The 8,317-nt window shown below is 44.1% G+C and overlaps 1 long non-coding RNA gene across 1 annotated transcript; it reads right to left on the reverse strand.

Annotated features, from left to right (window-relative positions):
• Nucleotides 1–287: 287 nt before the first annotated feature.
• On the reverse strand, nucleotides 288–5,100 carry LOC120430472 (uncharacterized). The gene is made up of 4 exons (XR_008212748.1): nucleotides 3,716–5,100; nucleotides 3,462–3,651; nucleotides 3,166–3,385; nucleotides 288–3,112 (listed from the first exon to the last, which is right to left on the reverse strand). It is a non-coding gene; the product is annotated as an uncharacterized LOC120430472 (long non-coding RNA).
• Between the last annotated feature and the right edge of the window lie 3,217 nt (nucleotides 5,101–8,317).

Raw genomic sequence — 8,317 nt, forward strand, 5'->3', positions numbered from 1 at the left:
ACGAAAGGGAGGAATGTTAGTCCGATAGTTGAAGTTGCAGACTCATCAAGCACACAGTTTTTCGCTATATACTTGTTGATACCGCTTGAGACCGTTGAATCCACAGCATCTCCTTCAAGCATCACGTGATTAATATTTTTTTGGGTTAGTAGGATAAGGTATTGGCTTTTCGATGCCTCCCGAGCTACGATGCTATGGGGAGGACTTTCATAACAGACCCGTCGGCGAGCCTTCCGAGCAACGATGCTATGGGAAGGTCTTTCTGGTTAACACACAAAATCACTCACTCACAATTATTTCACTCCACTATTAATTATTCCAAAATGTCAGTGCGTCTTTCGATCATTATATAGAAATGGCTTTTACCATAAAAAATAAAACCTTAATCGAAAAAATTATACACAATTTACCCGACGCCGTGCCTTCCGATCAACGATGATATAGGAAGGGCTTTGAAAATCACAAAACAATTAATAAAGATCACAAAAAACATCAATTACTCAACGAAAATTACGCTCAAGACACAAATAATTCAGTAAGGCATGCTATTATTCGATTACCACAATCACTCACCCCAAACGAATAGCGACACAAAAGCACACAAAAAATTAACCTGAATAATCACGACTTCGCGTCCCCACTTTCAGCGCACCAATGATGCTATTATTCGATTACCAGCACACCAAAAAATAACCTGAATAATCACGACTTCGCGTCCCCACTTCCAGCGCACCAATGATGCTATTATTCGATTACCACAATCACTCACCCCAAACGAATAGCGACACAAAAGCACACAAAAAAAGCACACAAAAAATTAACCTGAATAATCACGACTTCGCGTCCCCACTTCCAGCGCACCAATGATGCTATTATTCGATTACCACAATCACTCACCTCAAACGAATAGCGACACAAAAGCACACAAAAAATTAACCTGAATAATCACGACTTCGCGTCCCCACTTCCAGCGCACCAATGATGCTATTATTCGATTACCAGCACACAAAAAAAATAACCTGAATAATCACGACTTCGCGTCCCCACTTCCAGCGCACCAATCAAATTCACCAAAATTCAATTATCTGTCGATTAACTCGTTTTTCAAAGTATTTGGTTATCCCGACTAAGAGAAATTTCAACGATTTAAAAAAATCTTAGTGGGTATACATAAAATAAATGAAAATCAGCTTTAACATTTTTGGGTTTCATGTCATTTTAGCGCAACATTAATTATGTGTGTGTGTGTGTGTGTGTGTGTGTGTGTGTGTGTGTGTGTGTGTGTGTGTGTGTGTGTGTGTGTGTGTGTGTGTGTGTGTGTGTGTGTGTGTGTGTGTGTGTGTGTGTGTGTGTCCAATCCAATACCCGCTAACCGGTAGCGATATTATGGGAAAGTATAATTTGTATCAGACTTTGTATATGCCGAATGCTGATACAACTTATCTCAGTCCCGGGTATTAGGTGGTGATAGCCCTCGCGCTGCTTCCAACGACCCATTTCAGAATGACAGAGCTCCTTGCGGTCCAATTCCGAGGTCGCTGGGCATTGTTCGGCCCCGCCTAAACATAGAAGCAAGCATCTGAAGGAAACTCGATCTATATTTAGACTTCTAATCCCGTCAGGCAATTCAGGGACCAGCGCGTATTTAATATGAGAAGATAACATGTTTCAACACTACGGATCATTTCACTGCTAGAGTGTAAACCTTCTGATGGCCGACTGCTTAGCGTCCCAGACCACCAATCCAAAGGTGTGAGTTCGAATCCCACCTGATTCTTTTTTTTTCGTTTTTGTTCATATTCAAAGTTCAAATTCCTGATTCCAAATTTCAAATGTACCGACCGGGATTTGATTCCTGAACCTTCTGCTTGTGAGGCAGAAGCCGTAACCATTAAGCCACGGAGCCGGTTATTTTAGCGCAACATTAATTATCTCGTCAAAATTTATAAAAAAGGAAGAAGTGATGAAACACTTCAATACCAAAATAATACCAAAGTGTGGCATCCTGACTTAGGAAATTTTTCACAATTTCAAGTCATTTCTTTAGGGGGTATATCAAAAATGTTTAAAATCAAGTTTGAAATTTCCGGGTTTCAATGAAAGCATTCGCTTTGAGACATCATTTTAGCGCAAAATTAATTATTTTGTCAAAATTGTGTTGCGTGTGCGATATTTTTGTGCCTAAACCCAGTAAGAAATACGGGGCCGACCGGGTCTGATCGTCAGAGCGACGATCAGTCCTACAGGGGCCGATGCGGGTCTGATTTTGAGACACGCATCAGACCCGAAACGTCAACCTGTCAAGGTTGTTCGAACATCGCAAGAGGCCTACGTGCGGGGCCGATGTAAGAACGACGTCGTGGTGACGCGCCTCAACCCCGTTTTTTATGTTCTTCTTCTTCTTTTTCTCGCATCTGTCATCTTGTTTGTTGTTTTGATTGAAATATTTTGCTGGTGTTTATGTTTTTATTCAGTTTTTCTTGGTTTACATTGATTTTCTTAAAAAATAGCTTCAAAGAATGTTACAATTTTGACGTCGATCGTTTTTTTCCCTCAGGGCATCCGCTCGGTCCGGAATTTCTACCAGCCAGGCCAGACCGGCTGGTTCCTCCAGGTAGTCGTGCTTGTAGTTCCGGCCTCTGGTTCCTCAGTTATCGGGAAGGTTCTGAACGGAGGCGGACCGGAAGCGAGCAAGCGGCACACGAGTAAGGGATGCTTCGGTTGGTGGATCCGGGTTCGCCGTTTTTGGAACTGAGCTCGTTGGCAGCACATGAAATATACGGGCCAACGCGGCAGGCATTGTTACGGGGGTGGGTCTGGGCGCAGGCCGTGGATTGTGTGATCGTGGCGAACGATGCCACGGTTAAGGGCGGAAGTTACCATCCGATTACGGTGAAGAAGCATCTGAGGGCACATGAGATGGCACAGGCAAATAATCCACCATGGCTTGAATCTACCGCGGCCGGACACCGTTCAGACTGTTCCTTCCAGCGTCGTTCCAAGGCCACTTCCAGATTGGCGACCTTCTGTCGAGCCTGTTCTGTACTGCCTCTTTCCAAGGGAACTTCGAGATCCATTGCCGTCCCGCATGGCAATTCCGGATTGCTTGAACCTGTTAGAATAGAATTAGTGATCTGAATCAAGAAAATGTTACGAATATCTTACCGCGAATATATTACGCGCGTCCGTGCAGCTTTTGATCCGTCCTTCCGAGGGCGCTTGCGGGGCGATGACCATTCGGCGAGCCTGTTTCGTGCAGCGTTGTTCCGAGAACTTACAGGTTGGCGACCCTTGGGTCTGTTCCGTCCAGCGTCGTTTCAAGGGCACTTCCAGGTTGCTGGCAATGCCATGGCCGTCCCTCGTACCAGTTCCGGACGATATTGGCCTGATAAAAGAGAGGAAAATAACGGGAATCTAAAGGTTGGAATGCGGGTAATTGACCGGAATCGTAATTCGCTTACGTCATGCACGGGTCAGGTGGCGGCTTCCGTCAGGATCCAGGTTTGGAGTCGTCCAATTGTTGCCATGCGCGTTTCGATTGGCAACCTGCAACTTCAACGGCGCCAAGTATTGCAGTTCCTGCAGCCTGTTAATTTCCGAGGGAACCTTGGAATTGCCGTTCCGTGTGGCAATTCCGGATTCCGGATGAACCTAATTAGGAAAGAAAAATAAACAATTAGTGAACTGAACCATGCAAACATGACAAATAAATTACCGGAATTTGAAAAGCAATAGGCCACCCGCCGTTCTAAGGGTAACGTTGTTTCGAGGACACTTGCAGGGCCATAACCGGGCCAGTTCCGTGCAGCGCTGTTTTCGCCGTCACTTACAAGGTCATGGCCGGAACATTTCCGGATAGCAGCTAGAGCAAAGTTTTAGAAACATCTTCGGGGAAGAACTTCGAGGGACACGGTTCCGGAGATTCTTCCGGGCTTTGGAATCGTTGTTCGTGCCGCCAGTTGGATGCTGTTCATGAGCTCAATCGAGTGCACCTTAACGGTCTGCAGACACACTACCACTGTCGTTTTTGCCAGCATCCGATCCGGAAGCGGCCTTTTTGTCGTCATGTGGTCCAATGAGGTTGCGCACACGTGAAGTGGCTAGCTCGCTTCCTCCGCAACTTCTACAGATTCTTCCCAAGGCAAGGCTGCTCAGTTTCGCTGGCCTTCTGCTCCACCACTCCAGCTCGCTCTCCGTTAGTCGACCTTTTCCGCTTCACTCTCCCAAGATCCAGTGATGATCTGCTGCTGCTGTTGCAACTTTAGTCGTGCTGGTCCACCTGACTGCCGGTGTCGGAACAAGGAAAAGTTGCTTTTTCAGTTCACTTGGCCGGACTGGGTTTCATTTCACCGGTGTCGGGACAACCGGCCAGCAGTAGGATGCCAACCGTATTGCCCACAGGATGGACAATGACTGGAAGATGCAAGAATACTGGTTTTCTGAGTGGAGTTAGAACTTCCGGAACGCTGTACAGAGGCTTGCCATCTTCGGGTGGTTCATCGTCCCAGGCTTTGGCCATGTTCTCGTTCACATCCTCCACCGTGTTGTTGGCCAGCCTACGACGATTTGACGACTTTCTTGATCAACTCCAGCTGCTGCTCCTCCTCCTCCTTCTGGTCAACTACACCAGTTTCTGCGGCCAGTTCCGGTGCTTTTGCGAGACATGTCACCGGAGTCGGCGGGTTAAAAAATTAACGATGTCCTGTAGCACGGGCGAACCGCTCGGAACCGGTGAGTGCAAAATGAAGTTTGCGCAGCTTCAAAGTCCAGGTCGGACAGATCGGATTTCTGCACGCCTACGGCTGACTACTGCTAACATCATTCTCCTTTTGCGCCGTTATATTTAGCGAATTGGCCATAACGGAACGAATCTATGACATTTCCCCGAAACCCATATTACCGACCACCGAATGCCACTTCCCCGAAAAGACACTTCCCCTAATAGTCATTTCTCCGAATTCCATTTACCCGAATTTCCCATTTCCCCTAATCGTCCACATCCCCGAATGCTATTTTCCCGAATGGGCCACAATCCCGAATGCCACTTACCCGATTAGTCATATCCCTGAATAGTCATTTCCCTGAATGCCATTTCCCCGAACGCGGTCAAGCGGAAATGCCCGGTGCCCCGGAGCGCGCACTCCTGGGCACCGGGTATTTCCGCTTGACCGCGTTCGGGGAAATGGCATTTTAAAAGAAAAAAAATGATGACAATTTTTATCACATCAAACTACATATTTAAAGGTTCGTAATGGCCTTGAATGATCAACTTTCTTTTTGGCTTCATTCAGAACAGACGTAGCATTTTAGGGGGGATTCAATACAAATTCCAATACAATGAATATTGTTACAGACTTTTTTTTATACATATATTCTCAAAACAAATACTTTTTTCTTATAGACATGATAATAATAATGCAATAGAAGTTTTGTTATTTTTTATGATTCAAAAAACATACCGTGCGATTTTCGTAGTACAGAACCCCGTACACACTCATCATTTTATTCACATTGCTGGTTTGGGATTTGGCGAAAAGTATAATCAACAAAAACTTTAAATAAAATTTGTATAATTGAATCACGATTTTTTTTTATGATGCCTATTTTTTTTATTGTCGAGCGTATGTCCCCTAAACTACGTTAAAGTGATTTAGAACTTTTAAATCCAAGGCCAATATGGCGGTGTTGAAATATTGAAAAAATGCATTTTATTATTTAATGATTGCATATTCAACTATTCAAATTTTACTAAAATGGGGTTGCAGTACTCAAATTTGATGTTTAAAACAAGAAAAAGAAAAAAACGAAAAAAAAAAACAAACCTTCGGATAATCAAACTTCGGATAATCGAGGCTTCAGATAATCGAGTCTGCTCTGTAATTGGGTCCCAAAATTAAGCTTAAATTTGTGATATTATTGTTCACAACGATATGGCTTATTTGTCTAAGTACAATGACCCATTGAACGACCGCAAAGGATTAAAAATGGATTTTTAATTCAATTTTTAAAAATTCACTTCACGGCCCTTCTTGGCAGAAAAGCTTCTACTTGACAGCTCGTTCCAAGGGGACCATAGTGGATCCATAGAAAAAATGTTGTCTTGTCAATAACTTTTTTTTGCATAAAAATGAAAAAACGTTATCAGAAATGGTTTTTAATCATGTCCCGGATAAAAAATTACCATTTGATTACCATATTGGATCATACAATGACACTTTGAGAAATGGTAACTATTTGTGAAATCGTTTTTTCAATTTCCCAAAATTAAAATTTAACTATATTAAACTATTTGTGAACTGTTTGATTTAAGGTTACTTTTTGCCAAATAGTACTTAAACCATTTATTTACCATACAACAAACAGTTTTTTGACGAAAATAGTACTGAGTTTTTTAAGGTTACCATTGCTAACCACCCTTATGCCAGATGGTTAAACCATTTGTGAGATAGTAAAAATTCATGCCAACCATATAAATACCATTTTTAAAATAGTAGTCAAACATTTTTGGAAATGGTAGTAACAATATAGTTTAAAGTTCAATTACCATATGAAAAAAAGTTTTTATATGGTACTTTTTTATGCGGGGTTTCTTACCGTTGTTCATAAACATTGATAACGGGCTTTACTACCCAATTTACAACATTTAATCAACAGCATACCCGAAAAAGCTGTTTGTTCGGTAAAATTGAGAAAGAAAATATCTGTTTTTCATGGAAAAAGGCTTTAGCGAAAATGATGATTAGGGGATATGAAAATTCGGGAAAATTTAAATTTAAATAAACGGCAATTGGCGTAAGTGTTACATCGGGGAAATGGCATTCGGGGAACTGGCCGATTAGGGGAAATGGCATTCGGGGATATAACCGATTAGGGGAAATAATATTCGGGGAAATGGCATTCGGGAATGTGGCTGATTAGGGGAAGTGGTATTCGGGGATGTGGTCAATTAGGGGAAATGATTTTCGGGGAAATGGCATTCGGGGAAATGAGCTAGACCCTAACGGAACATAGCTTTGCTCAAATCCAGGTCTGACTGCGATTCATCCGCCGTTCTGAGGGCACTTGCCGTCCGTCGACCCTGATCCGTGCAGCGACTTTTTGCAGCAACTTACAGTGCCTTGACCGTCCCGCGCGCCAGTTCCGGACGGCAGCAGCCTGTTTAGAGATAAGAAAAAGAAATAATTACACTGAGATTAGCAAATGTAATGTTTTGCTCTAGGTTTTGCTTCAAAACCCAAATCACCATTTGAATTGATGTTCGTGGCCACGATTGGGTACACTGAACTGTCTGCGTTCCGATTGACCATCAGCAATTTGAACAGCGCCAGGTGTGGGAATTCCTGTAGCAGATTCATGTGGACGGATTCAAGCCCTTTGAATTCGCGCCACACGGTCAAGCAAACATCGGTAAACACTCGGTTGATGCATATGCCGGTTCTTGGTTTCCGGAAATACATGTTTTGGGGTCAAATGCATCTTGGTGGGTAGCTCATTAACATAGACATGTCGCCCAGGTTCGGTGCGGTTCGTAGGACTCGTTCATGTCGTTGCTGGTTTGTCTTCGTCGAAAACTTCGACGCGACCATCGTTCGGCGTTTTGATCGGTTCAGGTGACCGACCCCGGCCTTGATCACTTCCTGCTGCTACTCCTCCTCGCCAAACGCTGAAGGTCGTCGCAGGAACCGTTTGCGGTTTCATTCTTCTCGACACGCGAACGACGGATGTCCTTTTCCGGATCTAACTCAGCTTGGGTGTATTTTGGCATGCTCGACCAAACAGACTGTTGCGGTCCTTGGGAATCGTCATTCTCTGGTTCTTCGTCCAGTATATACTTGAACGCCTGCCGGGAGTTTTCCAGAAGATATCGTATCAGATATTGGCCCCAGCAGTGATGGGGATTTTCCTGCCCCTTGAGCGAAACCTGCTTAGGTTGTTTACGGAGCGATTGGCCAGCTTTCCAGCGCCACCGCCGGCGTTTCGTCACTGAGCGGCCCAAACGAGTCTGGTCACACCAGCACATTTTGCAGCCGACAGGATCTTGATGTTGGACGACGGCCAATCTTCTTGTTCGCCACCAGGAGAGCCCGGGTCACTCATCCACACGGCGTCGAAACCGGAAACTCTGTGAAATAAATTTATAATAAAATTAATGAGTGTGATCATATTACGAAAGATCCTTGAATTCATAATTTACCAGAATTGTGGATTTTGCTCTTTGGAAGTTACGCCACGCCGACGCCCGCCTTCATCATCATCGTATTCTCCGCTGGTGTCCATAAATTGATCGTCGTCGTCCCTACTGGCCACTCCATCATTG

This window comes from Culex pipiens, unplaced genomic scaffold (assembly GCF_016801865.2).
Source record: "Culex pipiens pallens isolate TS unplaced genomic scaffold, TS_CPP_V2 Cpp_Un0089, whole genome shotgun sequence".
NCBI classification, from domain to species: domain Eukaryota; kingdom Metazoa; phylum Arthropoda; class Insecta; order Diptera; family Culicidae; genus Culex; species Culex pipiens.